Source organism: Vombatus ursinus, unplaced genomic scaffold (assembly GCF_900497805.2).
Source record: "Vombatus ursinus unplaced genomic scaffold, bare-nosed wombat genome assembly UNPS02014270.1, whole genome shotgun sequence".
Taxonomy (NCBI): Eukaryota; Metazoa; Chordata; class Mammalia; order Diprotodontia; family Vombatidae; genus Vombatus; species Vombatus ursinus.
This window is the reverse complement of record NW_020954048.1, coordinates 44,416-65,738: the sequence shown is the minus strand read 5'-3', so window position 1 is coordinate 65,738 and position 21,323 is coordinate 44,416. Positions and strand designations below refer to the sequence as shown.

Sequence of the window (21,323 nt, the reverse complement as noted above, 5' to 3'; positions counted from 1 at the left end):
TTTTTTTTTAGATTGAGCATAACTTATGTGATGGTTTCCCACAAATCCCCAATTGAGAAAAATTAGAAGCATGATGATATCAATGTTACAGTTGTAATACATGTCTCATCTCATTACAAAAGGCATCAGTAGAAGCTGGCTCCATCTTGAATCCCTTGCTGACCTAAGGTGATCAACCCCTCAGTGTTTTGCTAGCTTGACACAGGATGATGGACTCCTTTTAATTCTCTTTGTCTTGTGTTTTGCCTCCTTAATCAGGGTGACAGCCTGAAAGAAGAATTTACAAGGTCCTTTGTACTGTTCTCAAAGAGTAAATTATTTTATTCATCTTAAAGCCAAATATATCCAATGAAATATGTAAAATTTTTTTTAACACTGTAACCATTCTTACAACTTAATTCATAATTTCCCAGCATTCTGATCAAAAGAAAAGTTCATTTTCTAAGGTTACAATTGCATGTCCTTCTAGAAATCATTTTTTTCAAATAAAAGTATAACGTATATGACAGTTTCCTCCATAACCCCAAGTAAGAAAAATTTGAAACATAACATAAACAATGTTATAGTTTTAATACATGAAACATTCTGATTTAAGTCAGGAGCAATGTGTTAACCAAACTGACGGCATTGTGTGAACAACGTCCATTTTGAAAATAAACTCTGTTTTGCTGTGAATCACTTACTTGCCTGGAAATCTCCAGGTTGCCTCTTCCTTGCTCTCCCCCTCCCACCTCCTAAAGTCCCGAATCTTTCCTCCAATAAGGAATCAGGGGGCAGAGTGATGGGGGAGGAGGAGCTCTCAGAGATGACCAGCCTGGTGGGTGGTGGCCCAGGTGGAATAAGAGCCCTGGGGCGGAGTTTAGAGGCCGGGGAGGAGCCTAGGGCAGGAGAGGGCTCATCCCAGTGGCCAAGGCATTCCATGTGATGGAGGGCAGGGCTTAGGCAGGAAAGGCAGACTGGGTCTGCAGCTGCTGGCCCTGGGTGTGATTGGAGGAAAGGGCCCTTCCTGGGGGCCTCAGAGGCTGGGCAGAGGCTGGGAGGACCCTCCCAGAGTGGGCTGGCTGAAAACTGGAAGTTGTGCTGAGACTGGGCTGCCTTCTTCCCTAGGAACTGAGATTTCTCTGCCTTCCTCCCTCCCAGCTGAGATCTCCGCTGCCTTCTCTTGGACCTGAGATCTCTGCCTTCTGGATGCCATCGCTGTGCGTGCAGATCCCGGGTAGGTCTGAGCCAGCTCCTCACAGACCTGCTGCCTGTTCCTGCCATTGGGTCTCATCCTCCTCCTCTGACCCTGTGGTACGTGCCCCCCGGGTCTGCCTGGAGCAATGCTCTCGCCCAGGCCTGGCTACTGGACAAGCTCCGCGTCCCTAACCCTTTCCAGACTCCCAATCACTTCCCAAATGCCTGGGGTCACCCTCCTCAGACGTACCATTGGGTCACCTTTTCCCAAAATTCAGACTTTATAACCCAGGGACCCAGAAATCGTACTTTCCATCTTCCCATCAGGACGCAGTTATCCTGTCTCCCTGCCTGCTGGTTTGAGTTATTCTAACTTCAGACCAAGCCTCCAACTACCCTCCCCCACCCCCTGCCCTGAGGACCCACTTTGGATGCAGGAAACAAAGCTCCTGCCTGCCCACTGTATCTGGTCCCCCCCAGCTCCTGCCTGGCCCCCCAGCTCCTGGGCTGCCTCCCTGTCAGATCCCAGGCACTGGCTCCCTGTGTCAGCTCTCCCCTGGGGGGTTCCAAGCCTTTTCTGCCAGAGGGTCCCAGGAGGCCTCCCCAGCACACAGCCATGGTGCTTTCCCAGGCTCAGCGTCCACCTGGAGCCCTTCTGTGTCTCCAGTGTCCCTGACCTCCCTGCCACGAGCTGGATTAGAATGTCTCCTTCCTAGCCCCTACCTGTGTTCCCCTTCCCCAGGCCTCCTGCTTCCCTCCCCCTCTTCCTTCAGAGCCCTCAGGGCCCCTGCCAGGGGGCTGAATCCTAGAGTGGATTTTGTCTCCCATCCTCAGGCTTCCTCTGGTCATTCCTGCTGGCTCCATCCCACAGCTGTCGCCATCCCCAACCTTCCTAAACTTCCCTCCTCCCTAGGTCAAGCAGTCAGTCTGTTGTCTAGATAATATGCGTGTTAGTTGGGGAGAGGAGAGGCAGGGAGGGCAGAGGACCACCCTGGGGGGAGAGCTCTGATTCAGGAGCCATTGAGGCTGTGCCTGGTCTCATCCCATCTGGGATCCCAAGCCCCTTCTTCCTCCTGGGTCTCTGAAGGAGAATGGGGGAGGGGAGGGGACAGAAGAGGAGGAGTAGGACAGAGTGGAATCATCTCAGTTCCAAGCCTGACCCTGCCTGTAGGTTGCAGTCTCTGCCCTGAGGGCAGTGCCTCACCCCTGTAAATCCCTGCAGGCCAGCCTGCTGCCCTGGGATCCTTCTCCCTCCCCAGCTCAACCTGCAGAGGACCAAGGCCTGACCCAGCAGGGAGCCTGGAGCCAGAGGGAATGGCCCCTGGGAGCCGCAGACCCCCAGCCCAGGTGAGTGCACTCTGTCCTCAGACTTGACCCACAGAGGCCAAAGAGGCTGTTTGCAGAGACAAATAGGATTGTCTACGAGACTGGCCATCCCCTACCTATGGATTGTTTCTTTACAAAAATAGGCAGGGAATTGAAAACAGTAGTAACAACATTGCCCTACTCTCTCCTTCTGTGTTTTGAACTGATTCTCAGCACTTTGGCATCACAAGCACTAACTACTACCCTCCCCCCATCCTAGTTGCTGCCCTCCCTCCCGTGTTCATTTTTGAAGTTTTCCTTTTTGATCCCTGAGTCACAAGGACGACCACTTCCCTCATTCCTCTCTCTTCTGCAGGGGTCTTGTCTTTGCTTCCTTTATGCATGCCTAGCACCCCTCCCCCACACATCCACAGAACTGCTCCCCCCTCCCCTTTGCTTCTTTGGCCAAGCTCTCCCTAGCAGACCTTGAAGACAGGATGCTCTACTGAACCTCCAGGGTCTCAGCTGCATAAACAGTTTATCGGTCTGGTGCACACTGACTGGTCCTGTCTGGTAGCTGGTTTGACTCCCAAGGGCACACTGAGAGGGCAGTGAGGATTGAAAGGACCAAATACCATGAGCTGGGTCTGGGGGTGTTCTGGCTTCCTGCATACTCTGGTCCGGTGTTGCTGGAAAATATGGCAACTCCAGAAAACGGGTTAAGTTGGCTTCTGGGTCACGTTCACATGTTCAAGGGCCCTTAGCAGAGCTGTTTGGGGCAGGCCAAAGGAAAGAGTACCTTTGGCTGTTAATTAGCATTTGTTATGGTATATAGCATATGTTCCCTTGTTAGAGAGGATATAGGGAATGGGCTGAGTTTGGGGAACTATTCAAAGTCCTGGGAGTTTTCTTTTATAGTGGGGAAAAGGGGGTACTAAAGGAGACACTCAGTTTTCTTCAGAGACATCAGACTCAAAGGCAGAGTGACTTACTTTCTCCCCAAAATACACCCTTGACCATCTTCACAACAACTCTATATGGTAGGTGTTCTTTTTATCTTTATTTCACAGTTCAGGAAACTGAGGCAAACAGAGGTTCAATGACTTACCAACTGGGGTCACATAGCTAGTAAGTGTCTGAGGCTGGATTTGAACTCAGATCTTCATGATCTTCTCCTATTTCCTAGCTCCCCCAACATTGTATTAGTGTGCCCATCTTCCCAATCCCCTCTAACATTGACTGGTGCTATTTTTGTCAGTTTTGCAGAGTGTGAGATGAAGCCTCAGTGTTGTTTTGATTTACGTTTCTCTTACTAGTGGCTTGGAGCATTTTTTTCATGTGGTTGGGAACACTTGGCAGTTCTTTTGAGAATTCTTTGTTGCTATTGACCATTTTATCTTCTGGGGAATGGTTACTTGTTGTTTTTCAGTTGTTTCAGTCACGTCTGACTCTTTGTGACACTCTTTCCAGTAGAAGTACTGGAGTAGTTCTCCATTTCCTTCGCCAGCTCATTTTACAGAGGAGGAACTGAGGCAAACTGGCTTAAGTGACTTGCCCAGCGTCACATTGCTAGTAAGTGTCTGAGGCTAAATTTGAACCAGATCCTCCTGACTCCAGGCCTAGTGCTCTATCTACTGGGCCACCTAGCTGCTGTTGGCTATTAGTCTTTTCTAATACTATTTCACTTTTGCACAATTACATATAAAACATTTTTTATTCCTAAGTTCTAAGTTCTCTACCTGCCTCCTGCATATAGTAAGCAAGCAGAAACAAGTCATAGATATGCAATCATGTAAAGCATTTCCATATTAGTCATTTTGCGAAAGAAAACTTGAACTAAAAAGAAAGAAAAAAAGTGAAAAATATTATGCTTTAGGTCTGTATTCAGATTCATTTAGTTCTTTCTGTGAAGGGAGATAGCATTTTTCATCATGAGTCCTTTGGGATTGTCTTGGATCATGGTATCTCTGAGAATAGCTAAGTTATTCACTGTTGTTCATCATACAATGTTGCTGTTACTGTGTACAAGGTTCTCCTGGTTCTGCTTACTTCACTCTGCATCAGTTCATGTAAATCTTTCTAGGTTTTTCTGAAATCTTCCTGCTTGTCATTTCTTATAGCACAATAGTATTCCATTGCAATCATATACTACAACTCGTAAAGGCATTCTCTAATTAATGGGCATTCCCTCAGTTTCCAATTCTTTGCCACCACAAAAAGAGCTGTTATAAATACCCTTGTCCTAAATAGGTCATTTTCCTTTTTTGAATCTCTTTGGGATACTGACTTATTGTTATTGCTGGGTCAAAGGGTATGCATAGTTTATAGCCTTTTGAGTATAGTTCCAAATTCCTCTCCAGAATGGTTGGATCAGTTCACAACTCCACCAATAGTGCATTAGTGTCCCAGTTTAGGAAAACTAAAGTATTTATCATTTTCCTTTTCTGTTTTATTAGCCAATTTGATAGATGTGAGGTGGCACCTCAGAGTTATTTTAATTTGCATTTCTCTAATCAATAGGGCTTTAGAGCATTTTTATATGACTATAAATGGCTTTGATTTTTTCATCCAAAACCTGTCTGTTCCTACCCTTTGACCATTTATCAATTGGGTGATGACTTGTATTCTTATAAATTTGACTCAGTTCTCTACATGTTTGAGAAATGAGGCCTTTATCAGAGATACTTGCTGCAATTTTTCCCCCAGTTGTCAGCTCTCCTTCTAATCTTCGTTGCATTAATTTTTTTCTGCAAAAACCCTTTTTAATTTAATGCAACCAAAATTACCCCTTTTATAAGTAGATTAATTTAGGAAGAATTGTCATTTTTATTATATTGGCTCAGCCTACCCATGAGCAGTTCATATCTTTCCACTTGTCTAGATCTGACTTTGTGTGAAAATGTTTATTTGTGTTCTTATGGTTTCTGGTTTGTCTTGGAAGGTAGAATCCCAGGTATTTTATATTGTCCTCAGTTATTTTAAATGGAATTTCTCTTTCTGTCTTTTGCTGCTGGATTTCTTGGTAATATATAGAAATACTGATGATTTATATAGATTTATTTTGTATCTTGCAACTTTGCTAAAGTTGTCAATTATTTCAGTTAGTTTTTGAGTTGATTCTCTAGGATTTTCTATGTGTATCATGATATCATCTGCAAAGAGTGATAGGTTTGTTTTCTCACTGCTTATTCTAAATCCTTCCATTTATTTTTCTTCTCTTACTACTATAGCTGGTATTTCTAGTACAATAGCAAATGATAATGGTGATACTTGGCAACCTTACTCACAGTTTGGGGTTTATGGTGTGTTCAGGGAAGTATCTCCAGTGTGAGGGCTGCTGAGCCCTTTCCAGGGCTGCTTTCCATCTCTGGCGTTCACCCGATCCACCCAGCTCTCACCTGTGGCTCCAAGAAGCTGTAGCATGCACAGCCACATCCTGTCCAATTATTTTGGCAGACCAGCTAAACCAGATCAAATCCATTGGTGAGTTGGGGGGGGTATCTACCCCAAGCATGTGAAGACTTTTAGTGGAATGGGCAAAGACACCAAGGTCATCCACTGCATCTTGTGCCATCACCAGTCATCTTGATTCTGTCCTGCTACTGGATTGTGATGACTCTGGAGAAGAGAGTAAGGCTCATGATTTTGTGCAACTCTGTCTCCCTTAAATCCAATTTATATATGAATCTAAAGACATCACTCATACTATTTTATCATTAAGTCCCATGGTGACAGGCAAGTGACAAAGCAGGAGGTGAGGAGACACTGGGAGCTGGAGTCACAATGCTGCACCCAGGTGGCCCAGGCCATAGGGTCATCTTCTCACTGGAAGCAGCAGTTGGATTTGGCAGCTCCTTGGGTGTCTGAGCAGCCTTTTAAGGATCATACCACTCACCTCCTGCTGTGAGGAAGGGGCTAGAAAAGGTGCCCTAAAAATTGTCTGCTTACCCAGCCCTGGCCTCATTACCACAGCAGGTGGGGATCCCACCCTATGGTCAAACCCCCCAAAACATACTAAAACATCTGTAAAGATGATTCCATTCACCATCAATCAGCCCATGGAATGTGCACATACTTATAGACAACACAAAACCCAGTAGACCTGTGAGATCAACAGTTCTTGTTGGAAGAGAACTTAGCAGGGATCAGAGCCAAATAGCAGCCCCAAGTGAAACAAGGCTGGAAATGGAGGCAGCTCACTGAAGTCTGAGCTAGATACATGTTTTTCTGGAGTGGCTGCAGTGAAGGGGAGTGCTGTGAAGCTGGTGTAGGTTTTACAGTCAAAACTACTCTAGTCAACAAGCTTGTATGCCTACCAAAAGGAGTAAACGACGGGCTCATGACAATGTGATTGCCACTTGCAGGAAAACATTACACTACCATCATCAGTACCTGTGCTCCTTCTGTGATGAACCCTGATGAGGTCAAAGAAAAAAATTTATGAGGACCTGGAGACCCTCACCATCAATGTGTCAAAAGAGGACAAACTTATAATTCTGGGTGACTTTAATGCTAGAGTAAGCTCAGACTCCCAGACTTGGCAGGGAGTCTTTGAGAGAAATGGAGTTGTAAACAGCAACAGCAGTGGTCACTTACTACTGAAGACTTGTGCATGTCATGACCTTCTCATCACCAACACTGTCTTCCATTTACCTAAATGCAATAAAACTTGGTGGATGCAACCTCAAAGCAAACATTGGCATCTAACAGACTATATGATCGTAAGGAGAAGAGACAGACAGGATGTGAGAGTGACAAAGGCGATGTGTGGTGCAGAGTGCTGGACTGATCAGAGACTTATCGTCTCCAAGCTAAGTATTTGCATTCAACAAAAGCAGTGACCCCAAGGCAAAATGACTACCAGAAGAATTAATGGCAACAGAGCAGAGCTCTCCTCTGGGAGGGAACAATTTGTTGCTAACTTGAAAGTTAAGTTGAGCCAACACACAGTTGGCAACAGTGGAGCAGAAAAGGAGTGGGTAGCTTTCAGAGATTTGGTGTACAGCACCGCATTTGCTCATCTGGGTCAGAATACTCACAAACATCAAGACTGATTTGACGAAAATGATGGGGAAATTTAGAAGCTGCTAAATGAAAAACGAGAACTCCACAGGGTTTACCAGCAGGATAGTCATCAATCTCTCAGAAGGTAGCATTTAATTCCATCAAAAGTAAAGTACAAGTGAAGCTTAGAGAGATGCAGGATTCTTGGCCTTCTTAGGCAGATGAAATTCAGTTTTATGCTGATAGTAACAATTCAACATGCTTTTATGATGCCCTGAAGGCTATTTATGGGCCAAAGACCTGTGGTGTATCTTAACTACTTCAGTGCTGATGGAGCCACATTGATTAGTGATGAGAACATAATCCTAGAGAGATGGGCTGAATACTTCCATAATATTCTCAATAGACCATCATCAATCAATGCTGAAGCCAATGACCATTTACCTCAGGTTGAAGTCAATCCCTCCCTAGCTGAAGTTCCAACTGAAGAACAGGTATTGAATGGCATTAGGCTCCTTTTGTGTGGCAAAGCACCTGGTGCTGATTCTATTCCAGCTGAGATTTACAAGGTGGGGGGTCCACTACTCATACAAAAGCTGACTGAAATTTTCCAGGTTATATGGCAAGAGGAGGTTATCCCCCAGCAGTTCAAGGCTGCCTCCATTGTCCCTCTCTATAAAGGTAAAAGAAATGGACTGTCCCCTGGCAATCACAGAGGGGTCTCTCTCTTAGTCACTACTAGCAAGATTCTTGCCAAACTCCTCCTTAATAGGCTGATCCTTCACCTGGAAGATCATTATCTACCTGAGAGCCAGTGTGGCTTCAGAAAGGACCAAGGAATGGTTGATATGGTGTTTGCTGCCCAACAATTCTAGCAGAAATGCTAGGAGGAGAACAGAAGTCTTCGTGCATCGTGTGTAGATCTGACCAAGCCCTTTGATACTGTTAATCATGAGGGCTTATGGAAAATTTTGTCCAGAGAAGGTCATCAGCATTGTCCGTCAATTTCATGACAGCATGCTTGCCCAGGTTCTGGTTAATGGACAATGCTCTTGTGCTTTCCCAGTCACCAAGGGAATGAAACAAAGCTGTGTGCTTGCTCCCATGCTTTTTATTTGTTTTGGTTTTTTGTTTCTTTGCTAAGCTATGGGGTTAAGTGACTTGTCCAGGATTACACAGCTAGTAAGTGTCAAGTGTCTGAGGCTGGATTTGAACTCAGGTCCTCCTGACTCCAAGGCCAGAGCTCTATCCACTGTGCCACCTAGCTGCCTCATTTTTTGTTTTGTTTTTGTTTTTTTGCTAGGTAATGGGGTTAAGTGACTTGTCCCATGCTTTTTAACATGATGTTTTCAGCCACGTTGTCAAACACCTTCAATGAAGATGAACAGGGCATCAAGGTTAGCTACCACACTGATGGTAAAGTCTTCAACTTGAAAAAGCTACAAGTCAAGACTAAAGTGGGAGTGTTGGTGCTTGATTTCTTTTAGTTTGCAGATGATTGTGCACTCAATGCAGCATATCAAGGAAAGTAAGGATTAATTCTCTGCTGCTTGTGCTAATTTTGGCCTAACAATTAACACCAAGAAAACACAGGTGCTCCATATCCCCCACCACACCATCCATATACAGAACCATTGATTATAGCAAATGGAGAAGTATTGAATGCTGTGGATGAGTTCACTAACATTGGCAGTGTACTTTCTGGGGAGGTACACATTGATGTCATTGACACACACATTGCCAGAGCTAGCTCAGTGTTTGGGAGACTCTGAAGGAAAGCATGGGAGAGAAGAGGTATTAGACTGAGTACCAAACTGAAGGCCTACAGAGCCATTGTGCTGACCTCATTGTTGTATGCCTGTGAAACCTGGACAGTATACCATTGCTATGGGAGGAAACTGAATCCCTTCCATTTGAATTGTCTTAGGAAGATTCTGAAGATCACCTGGCAGGTTAAGATACCAGACACTGAGGTCATTTCTCAAGCTAAATTGCCTAGCATTCATACTGTACTGCAGAGACCACAGCTCTGGTGGGCTGGCTGTGTTGTTCAAATGCCAAAACTATGTTTGCCTAAAAGATTATTTTACAGAGAACTCATGCAAAGAGGGTGCTCACAAGAAGTGATACAAGGACTTTCCCAAGGTCTCTCTGAAGAGCTTTGTAATCAATTGTGAGACATGGGAGACCCTGGCAAAGGACCACCCAGCATGGTGTGCCCACATCAGAGAATGTGCTGTGCTGTGTGAGCAAAGCAGAATGACAGTAGCTCAAAAGAATGGTGAGATGTGCAAATTCAGAGCCTTCTCCAGCCCAAATGTTCACATGGACTCTTTGTGCCCCACCTGTGGTGGAGCCTTCTGGGCTCTACTAGTCTGATCATCCATAGTCAGACACACTGACCCTGATGTAGTGATGTCATTTTGGTCCTCTTTGAGCACAAAGAACCACAAAAATGACCAACTGTGTAACTAAATATTATCATAAAGAAATATATGCAACTGACAAATGAAAGCAATCACAAAGCAAAGGAATAGGATGTTATGGGCATGACACATCGTACCCAGGGCAGCCTCAAGCCCTCAATGTAACAAGAGATAATGCTCCTTCCCTTGGTTGGAAAGTCTCATAGCCCTCAGTTCAGTCCAGATTGTAATTAGTGTGTCTCTAGAAGCCTTTTCATGGTTTTTCTACATACGACTTTATTTTAGCTTCTCAGGAAATAAACTAGATCTCTCCTTTTCCCTCTCTGTTTTCTATAATCACATAAATTCCACCCCCTATGCCCCTGAATACACTGTACTTGTACGCTTCTCAGAAACTCCCCACAGAATTTTCTTTATAACATTGCTTTTATCAGTTCTAATAAGGAAGGAATTTCACATCATCTTCTCTCTTTCTCCTCCACAGATCCTCCTACCTCACAGATAAAACACATACTTTGTCCCAGATTCCATAGGGAGACACACTCCATAGTAAGACATTTCTCATCTTTATTCCAACTGCCCATATTGAATGCTTTTCTCAGTATTCCATTGGGCTCTTAATGACAATGGTTTCAAGTGTTGACTCTGACCACCTAAGGGTAATCCCCCTTCCTGTGCCTCAGTTTCCTCCCCTCACATGATAAAGGTTAGACTACAGGAATTCTGGAGTCTCTTTCAACTCTAAATTTTGTGACTTTTGATGGTTTAGGAGTTGGTGACATTCCAGGATGTGGCTGTGACCTTCACCCCAGAGGAGTGGGGCCTCTTAGACTATCCTCAGAAGGAGTTATATAAGGAGGTCATGCTGGAAAATACCTGGAATCTGCTGTCGCTGGGTAAGGACACATCCCCTGGCCACTCCATTTCTCATTTACTAGAAGGGAAAAGTGCTGGTCTCCTGTGTCCAAGAGACAGGGTCCCCTGCTGCCTGGTTTTCCTATAAAAGGTCAGTACACTGTGTGAAGAGAACCTGGAGGTTTCCTGGTTGCTCCTGAAGCTGTCTCTTGCCAATCCTAGGTAGCTTGAGGTCAAAGATCAGATCAATGTTGAAGGATCTCAGGTGTGGAAGTAATCCCACATTATGTGGTCCAGCCTCTCCCTGGACATGAATTTTGTCTACCAAGTCTCTGGAAACTGCTCAGGTGGCTTTTCCTTGTGACCCCTTCCTCTTTGGGATGGCCCTACTGTTGGGAACTTTCTTCTTAAGAAGCCTCAATTTGCAGCTCACAGCGCCTCCTTGTGCCTGCTATGGCAGGTTTGTCCTGAATCTTCCTTTACAGTGCCCCCATTCCAGCACAGATGGTGGGAAAGACAGGAAGGGAATAAGCCTTTCTATTCACCTGCTGTTCACCAGCTGTTGTGCTAAGTACTTCCTTTACAATATTATGTCATTAGGTGATATTATTATCCCCATTTGACATTTGAGTAAACTGAAGCAAACAGAGGTTAAGTAACTTTTCCAGAGGCACACAGCTAGTAACTTCCTGAGGCGGGATTTGAACCCTGGCATCCCTGACTCCAGGCCCAGGGCTCTCTCCACTGTACTACCAACTGCCTCTAATTTCTAGATAATGGAAACTTTGCAGTGAGTCCATCGTTCTATGAAGAAGGTTTGCCAAGACCAAATTTTCTGATTCCTAATTGGCTCCATGATCTTCTCCCCCACCTCTCCCCAAAGCTCCCAAAAATAAATGCTGTGGAAACCTCACTTAAGGAGTCCTGGGAACCATCCAGTGCTCCTTGTTTGTAAGCCCCTGTCAATGGCAGGAATAACAGACTGGCCAAGAATCATAATTTGGACTAAGTAAGGTTCATTGAGTTCCCCAGCAGGAGAATCTCACCAGAAGAAGCAAAGACTCCCTGAATGAACAGTACCAAGGTGTTTATAGGTTTCAGGGAGTGAGGAGCAGGGTAGGGGACAGGGCCAAAGCTGGTTCTCCAAGCCTGATGGGGCATATCCTATTTTGGGCTCCTGGCATTACAAGCATTAATGGGAGAAGAAGCCAGATATGTGTGAACATGATGGAGTGATTCTCAAAATGCAGTAACTCTGTATGCACACTGTTTTCTCTATCCTCATCCCTGATTCCCCATGCCCAGGGCTGCCAGTTCCCAGAGAAGATTTGATCTCTTATTTGGAGGAAAGGGAAGCACCGTGGCTGCTGGAGCGAGAAGGCCTGAGGAGCTGCTGTCCAGGTGAGTGAGGTGAAAGCAGGTGTGTGAGAGCTGGGATTGCAAGAGGCTTCTAAGTGTGGTGACGAAGCAAGTGCTAGATTTGGGGGCAGGAAGACCTGACTTGGAATTCTTTTTTAGACACTTTTTAGCAATGGGACCCTGGAGAAGTCAAAGAACCTCTGAGCCTCAGTTTCCCCATGTGTAGAATGAGGGAATTAGACACCACGGCCTTTAAGCTCTTCCAGGGATAAATCTCTGATCCTATAAAAAGTCATGGTTTGGAATTAGGGGATAGGAACTTCCCTGAAAGTGTAAAAAGGTGTTAGGCTTTCCAACATGGGCTCTTTCTTAGACTTTCTTCCAATCAATGAACATTTAATAAGTGCCTGCTGTGTGCCAGATCCTCTATTAAGCACCATGGATATAGAGATAGAAGGAACATCCCCTGCTGTCCTTGGAGCTCACAGACAGGGCGGGGCACGCGGTGCAGGCAATATGCCAACAACAATGGAGAAACACGTTCTGGACAGGACAAATTGGAGCTCATTGAGAGGAAGGCACAACAGGGAAGAAGGACTGGAAAGGCTTATTGTGGAAGGGGGGCTCCAGCTGGGGCTTCAGGGAAGCCAGCGTGAGCATTCTAGGCACAGGATGGTGAGGAAAGCCTGTGGAGTCAGGATGGAGTGTCCTGTTCACAGAAGAGAAGGGAGGCTCATAGTGCTGGAGTATAGCATATTTGGTGGGGATATAAGGTGAAAGAAGACTGGAAGAGTGGGAAAGGGGCAGATGATTGACAGCTCAAGAGAGGATTTTGTATTTGATCCTTTCCCTAGGGAGCCATAGCAGGTTGTTGAGAACATGGTGACACAGTCAATCAAAAGTTTAGGAAGATGAACTTTGACAAATGGGTGGAGGAATGACTGGAGTGGGGGGAGACTTGAGGCAGCTGGGCCAAGCAGCAGGTTCTTGTAATACCTCAGGTGTGAGGTGACTGGGGCCTGACCCAAGACAGTGGCAGTGTTGGGATAGAAGGGGGTGAATGGGAGTGATGTCACCTAGGTGGAATCACAGGACTTTGTAGCAGATTGAATATGGGGGTCAGGAGTGTGAATGTGTGAGAGTCAGGGAGGGGTGCATGACACTACTTATCCACCTATAGTATTGAAAGGAGGTCTTGGAGACCATTAGGAAAATAGGAAGATGGAAGGGCTTGGGGGAAAGAGAATGAGTTTAGTTTGGAGAACCAGGAGAGGAGTGGAATTAAACCCCAGAGAGAGAAAGACACACACACACACACACACACACACACACACACACACACACACACACAGAAACAGAGAGAGACAGAGACATAGAGAGAGAGAGAGAGAGTGGGAGAAGGGAGACTGCCTGTGTCAAAAGCTGCAGAGAGGTCAAGAAGGATGAGGATAAATAAAGGGCCAGTGGATTTAGCAACTTGGAGATTTTTGGTAATTTTGCAGAAATTACTTTCAGATGAACAATGACATCGGGAGCTAAACTGTAGAGAATTTCAGAGGAAGCAAAGGAAAGGAGTTGGAGACACCAGTAGTGAGTTTGCATTAGCAAGCAGAGAGAGACCATTCCATCTGATAGTGGCATCAACAAGGAAAAAAAAATACACTTGATTTAAGAGAGATGAAGATAAGATAGCTCTTGATAAATATCCAATTTTTTTCAGTGAAATATGAGGCAAATTTCTCTGCTTAGTTGGGGGGGTGTGGGTGGAGAGTGAGAGCAAGCAATAAAGGAGGGTTGGGAAAGAATGAAAAGAACTGGAAAAGCTGCCGTGGTGAATGGGATGGTGAGTCAGTTATGTTGTTGTTCAGTCATTTCAGAGATTTCTGACCCTTCATGATCCCATTTTGGGTTTTCTTGGCAAAGATATTGGAGTGGTTTGCCATTTGCATTTCAGGCTCATTTTACAGATGAGGAAAGTGAGGCCAACAGGCCTAAATGACTTGCTCAGGGTCACACCGCCTAGGAAGTGTCTGAGACTGGATTTCAACTTGAGTCTTCCTGACCACTTCTCTATCCACTGCACCACCTAGCTGCCCCAAGGGAGTCAGTTAGGGAGATGTCTTAGGATGGCCTTGCCATAGTGAGGGCCACACTGAGATGGCTAAAAGTGAGGCTAAACGTGTAGTGGACCCAGGCAGCCTGGTTTTATGATTTTCTTCCTCTCCATTCAGCAGCATCTATGTAGTCACAAAGTAGAATTAACCCAAGGCTGTGCTTTACATAAATTATCAACCTCTGTCCCTCCCCTGATCTCTGAGGCTCAATCTTTGACCCATTCTTGGAGAATCATTGGCCAGATTCATTGAGTTGACAGCCACTCTCAGTTTGGGGAAATGGGAGGCAGAAACTCCCAGATGTCCCATAGCATTAGATGTTTCAGGAGCCTAGAAAGAAGTCTCTGTGATCTTCACTGTGGATCTGGTCAGGTTCCAACATGATTAGAACTAGACACAAAGACCACTTAATATAGGAGATGAAGTGCAGGAAAGGGCCAGAAACTGGGCTGAGGCCAGAACCTGCATTGGCCAACTAAGACAGATACCAGAATACAGGGACTGAGGTAGACCGTGGGGCCTGGTGTCAGCCCTGGGCCCCGTCATCAGTCACTAAGCATAGATGAAGCACCTCCGGTTTTCTAGGCACCTCGCTAAGCTTTAGGAAGGGGAAAGCCAGTCCCTGCTGTCAAGGAGCTGCCAACGTGGCCTACAAACATGGAGATGGTTGAGAAGAAGGAGCAGATCAGGAGCCTCACTCTTAGCTGATCCAGGGAAAGGAGAGTGTTTGGGAATGAAGAGACATGTAGTTCAATGGAATATGAGGGAACTCAAGGAGTGAGGCTAGTAATAGTTTAAGGAGGAGGGCAGAATTAGGGAGGAAAGAGTCAAAGTCAAAACAAGAATGAGAAGAATCTCAGACACACCTCAGAGACATTGTAGGTTTGGTTCTAGAGCAGCACCACAGTAAAGTGAATACTGCAGTCGAGTGAGTCAACTGAATTTTTTGGTTTCTCAGTGCATATAAAAGTTATGTTTACAATATCTATTGTCTATTACATGTGCCATATTATTTTGTCTAAAAAATGTACATACTTTCACTTAAAAATATTTTATTGCTAATAAATGCTATCATCTGAGCCTTCAGTGAGTCTTAATCATTTTTTGTAGTATTTTCTTTTTATTTTCCCCCAGTTACATGTAAAAACAATTTTTAACACTTATTTTTTAAAACTTTCAGTTCCAAATTCTCTCCCTTCCTCCCTCCCCACCCCACCCTCAATGAGAAGTCAAGCAGTTCGATATAGGTTATACATATGTAGTCATGAAAAACATATCCATATTAGTTATGTTGTGAAAGAAAACATAGAAAAAAAATAAAGTTAAAAAAAAGTCTGCTTCAATCTGTATTCAGACACCATCAGTGCTTTCTCTGGAGATAGTCAGAATTGTCTTGCATTATTGTATTTCTGAGAATAGCTACATCATTCATAGCTGATCACCTTACAATACTGCAGTTACTTTGTACAAAGTACATTTCCCTTTGCATCAACCTATCCAGGTCTTTCCAGGTTTTTCTGAAAGCATCCTGCTAATCGTTTCTTATGCTGCAGTAGTATTCCATCATCATCACATATCATAGCTTGTTGAAATCTTTCCAGTTGATGGGCATCTCCTCAATTTCTAAATCTTTGCACCCCAAAAAGAGCTGCTACAAATACTTTTCTACATATAGGTCCTTTTCCTTTTTTTTTAATCTCTTTTGGGTACAAACTTAGTAGTAGTATTGCTAGGTCAAAGGATATGCGTGGTTTTATAGCACTTTGTGCATAGCTCCAAATTGCTCTACAGAATGGTTGAATCAGTTCACAACTCCACCAATAGTGCATTAATGTCTCATTTTTCCACATCCTTTCCAATCTTTGTCATTTACCTTTTTCTGTCCTATTAGCCAAACTGATAGGTATGAGATAGTACCTCAGAATTGTTTTAATTTCTCCAATTAATAGTGAGTTAGAGTATTTTTTCATATGGCTATAGATAGCTTTGATTATTTCATCTGAAAATTGATCATATCCTTTGATCATTGATTAATTGGTAAATGGCTCTTATTTTTATAAATTTGATTCAATTCTCAATATGTTCGAGAAATGAGGCCTTTATCGGAGAAACTTGCTTCAAAATTTTTTTCACAGTTGCTATGGCTAACTGTATTTCCCTCTATCCCATCACCACCACTGTTTGTTCTATTCTCTGCTTTCACCCTGTCCCTTAGAAGTGTTTGATTTGGACTACCCCTCCCCAATCTGCCCTCCCTTTTATCACCCCTCTTTTCTCTTATTCCCTTTCCCTCCTATTTTCCTATAGGATAAGATAGAGTTCTATACCAAATTAACTGTGTATATCAGTCCCTCTTTGAGCTAATTATGATCAGAGTAGGTTCACTCTCTCCCCCTTCCCCTTCTCCCCTCTACTATAAAAGCTTTTTCTTACCTCTTTTATGTGAGATAATTTACCCCATTCTACCTCTCCCTTTCTCTTTCTCTAAGTACATTCCTCTCTCACCCCTCAATTTTATTTTTTATATAGCATCCCTTCATATTCAACTCACATCTCTGCCCTCTGTCTATATATACTCCTAACTACCCTAATAATGGTCTTATGAGTTACAAATATCATCTTCCCATGTAGGAATGTAAACAGTTTAAACTTATTAAGTCCCTTATGATTTCCTTTTCCTATTTACCTTATTATGCTTCTCTTGAGTCTTGTATTTGAAAGTAAATTTTCTCTTCAGCTCTAGAGTTTTCATCAAGGATGCTTGAAAGTCCTCTATCTCATTGAATGTCTATTTTTTTCTCCTGAAGGATTATACTCAGTTTTGTTGGGTAGGAGATTCTTGGTTGTAATCCTAGCTCCTTTGCCATCTGGAATATCATATTCCAAGCCCTCTGATCCTTTAATGTAGAAGCTGCTAAATCTTGTCTTATCCTGACTGTGGTTGCATGATACCTGAATTGTTTCTTTGTGGCCACTTGCAATATTTTCTCCTTGCTGTGGGAACTCTGGAATTTGGCTCTAATATTGCTGGGAGTTTTCCTTTTGGGGTCACTTTCAGGAGGTGATCAGTGGATTCTTTCAATTTCTATTTTACCCTCTGGTTCTAGAACATCAGAGCAGTTTTCCTTGATAATTTCTTGAAAGATGATGTCTAGGCTCTTTTTTTTTTTTTTATCGTGGCTTTCAGGTAGTTGAATAATTTTAAAATTCTCTCTCTCGGGTCTATTTTCAAGGTTAGTTGCTTTTCCAATGAGATATTTCACATTGTCTTCTATTATTTTTCACTCTTTTGTTTTGTTTTGTTTTATTTTATTGCTTCTTGATTTCTGATAAAGTCATTACCTTCCATTTGCTCCATTCTAAATTTTAAGGTATTATTTTTCTTCAGTGAGCTTTTGCACCTCCTTTTCCATTTGGTCAATTCTGCTTTTTAAGGCATTCTTCTCCTCATTGGCTTTTTGGACCTTTTTTACCATTTGGCCTAGTCTGGTTTTTAAGGTGTTATTTTCTTCAGTATTTTTTTGTGTCTCCTTTACCAAGCTGTTGACTCATTTTTCATGATTGTCTTGCATCACTCTCATTTCTCTCCCCAATTTTTCCTCTATCTCTCTTCCTTGATTTTCAAAATCCTTTTTGAGCTCTTCCATGGCCTGAGATCAAGTCATATTTTTCTTGGAGGCTTTGCATGTAGGTGCTTTGACTTTGTTGTCTTCTTCTGAGTATGTGTTGTGATCTTCCTTCTCACTGTAGTAACATGTTGTGTGCTCATTTTCCCATCCTATTTTTTTTTTTTACTTTTTAACTCTTTGTTAAGGTAGGGCTCTGCTTTCAGGTTGGAGGATGCACTGTCCCAAGCTTCAGGGGTTTTGTGTAGTTGTTTTCAGAGATATTTCTAGGGATCTGTAAGTTTTCAGTTCTTCCAAAGTGGTATGATCTAAGGAGAACATGTTTACTACTCTCCTGGCCTATGCTCTGGTCTGTGAGTAACCACAAGCACTCTTTTCTGCCCTGGAAGTGTGAAGAGAGTTCCCTCTCTACTGTGGCTGCAAGCTATGCTATGCCAACACTCCTCCTTATCCTGGGACTGCTACCCAGGACTGTAACCTGGATCCAAGTATGGGAAAAGCAACAGAGTGCCTCAGTGCTAGCAAAAAAAGACCTCTATAATCTCCTTCTGACCACTCATTTGACCCCCTTGCTGTCTGTGGGCTGAGAAGCAGCTACTGCCATTGCTCCTGCTGATTCAGTCCCTCCCAAGGCCTGCTCCTGATATGCTGGGGCTGGGGCTGAGGTTGTACTAGCATGACCTGCACTGGACTATGTTCTACTCTCACCCAGATGCGATGGACCTTTCCTGCTGACCTTCTAAGTTGTTTTTGGCATCTGTGAGCTGAGAGGTCCAGAAACGGCCACTGCTGCCAGTGATTCAGTCTCGTTGAGGCCTGCTTCCACTTTGCTGGGCCCCATTTGCGCTGGAATGGCCTACACTGGACCACACTCCTCTCTCACCCTGGTGCAGCAGCCCCTTCCTGCTGACCGTCCAAGTTGGCTTGGGCAGGAAATCTGTTTCATTCTGTCTTTTTGTGAGTCCTGCTGCTCTAGAATTTGTTTAGAGTCATATTTTAAAGGTCTTTGGATGAGTTTGTGGGACTGCCTTTACTCCACCATCTTGGCTCCACCTCTCCTCAGTGAGTCTTAATCTGGCTGCTGGTAGAGGCTCTGGTCCAGTTTTGATGGCTGTTGACTGATTAAGGTAGTGGATGCTCAAGGTTGGCAGTGTTTGTGGCAGTTTCTTAAAATGAGGTGACAATAAAGTTTGCCACAGGGGCAGCTAGGTGGCGCAGTGGATAGAGCATCGACCCTGAAGTCAGGAGGACCTGAGTTCAAATCCGGCCTCAGACCAAACATTTGACACGTACTAGCTGTGTGACCTTGGGCAAGTCACTTAGCCCCAATTGCCTCGCCAAAAAAAAAATAATAAAGTTTGCCACATTGATTGACTCCTTTTTTCACCATTGTAGGGTTATTAATTGTCCTAATTTCAATATTGTTGAGTCTCAGTGAATAGGAGTCTCAGTGTGAACCCAAAGAGAGAGCGATAACAAGTCAACATTAAATAATAAAATCATTTTTCTTAAAAATGAACAAAACCAAAAGAATGTGCAATGGAGAAAGGCCATCTAGTACCATGGACAGAGCGTGCCCATTTCCAGAGTTGGACTTCTTGTCTCAGCTGCAGGGATTTTGTTTAGGTTACTCAGCCATACTAAGCTCATGGCCTGACTTGTGAATGTGATGAAAATGCTTGGCTTGCCTTTGTTGGAGCTGTGTTGTGAAGATCTGAAGTAATTATGAATGAAGTTCTTTGTAAATTAAGCATCCTGCAGATGTGAGTTAATGGCAGTTTCAAATGATTGATTCTGTCCAGTTAACTTTGAAGACTTTTCTCTTGCCTGGGAAAATAGGATGTAGATCAGGTAGTTTACTTTATCCCAATGGAGAGAAGGAATTATAATTATGTATATGTGTACATGTGTCTCTGTATATATGTTTTATTGTTTGTTTCTTGCAGAAGGAGAGGTTAGACCTGAAATGAAAGAGACTTCTGCAAAACTAAGCATTTCTGTGGAACAAACTTATGAGCAAAACCACGTGAGTGAAGGTCCCTGTGACTTCACTAGGAGACAAATCTGTGCTGTATTTCACAGAATCCACACAGGAGAGAAACCTTATGATCATTGTGGGAAAGTGTTGAGTCAACAGTCATCCCTTATTTACCTTCAAAAAATTAATCCTGGAGTGAAACCACATGAGTGTCATGAATGTGGTAAAGCTTTTAGTGAACATTCACCCTTCATTGTACATCAGAGAATTCACACTGGCCAGAAGCCTTATGAATGTAATCAATGGGTGAACGCTTTCAGTTGCAGTTCTCATCTTGCTGTACATCAGAGAATTCGCACTGGAGAGAAAACTTATGAATGTGATAAATGTGGAAAGGCTTTCACACAGAGCTCCAAACTTACTCAACATCAGAGAATCCACACTGGTGAGAAACCTTATGAATGTAATCAGTGTGGGAATGCTTTCAGATTTAAAAGCCATCTTACTCTACATCAGAGAATCCACACTGGAGAGAAACCTTATGAGTGTGATCAATGTGGAAAGGCTTTCAGACTGAACTACAAACTTGCTGTACATCTGAGAATCCACACTGGAGAGAAACCTTATGAATGTAATCAGTGTGGAAAGGCTTTTAGAAGAAGCTCTAATCTTGCTGCACATCAGAGAATCCACACTGGAGAGAAACCTTATGAATGTGATAAATGTGAAAAGGCTTTCAGCTGCAGCACCAATCTTGTTGCACATCAGAGAATCCACACTGGAGAGAAACCTTATGAATGTTATCAATGTGGAAAGGCTTTCAGACTGAATTACAAACTTGCTCTACATCAGAGAATCCACACTGGAGAAAAACCTTATGAATGTAACCAATGTGGAAAGAGTTTTAGAAGAAGCTCTGATCTTGCTGTGCATGAGAGAATCCACACTGGAGAGAAACCTTATGAATGTAATCAGTGTGGTAAGGCTTTCAGTTGCAGCACCAATCTTGTTGCACATCAGAGAATCCACACTGGAGAGAAACCTTACGAATGTAATCAATGTGGAAAGGCTTTCAGACTGAACTCCAACCTTGCATTACATCAGAGAATCCACACTGGAGAGAAACCTTATGAATGTAATCAATGTGGAAAGGCTTTTAGAAGAAACTCTGATCTTACTGCACATCAGAGAATTCATACTGGAAAGAAACCTTATGAATGTAACCAATGTGGAAAGGCTTTCAGACTGAGCTCCAAGCTTGCTAAACATCAGAAAATCCACAGTGGAGAGAAACCTTATGAATGTAATCAGTGTGGAAAGGCTTTCAAACACAGGGCTCATTTTGCTCTACATCAGAGAATCCACACTGGAGAGAAACCTTATGAATGTGATCAATGTGGGAAGGCTTTCAGACTGAACTCCAAACTTGCTAAACATCAGAGAATCCACACTGGAGAGAAACCTTATGAATGTCATCAAT

At 43.6% G+C, this 21,323-nt stretch overlaps 1 pseudogene; it reads left to right on the top strand.

The window, feature by feature from the left end:
- Positions 1-1,042: 1,042 nt before the first annotated feature.
- The window catches only part of LOC114042166, a 22,226-nt pseudogene continuing 1,945 nt past the window's right edge, over positions 1,043-21,323 (top strand).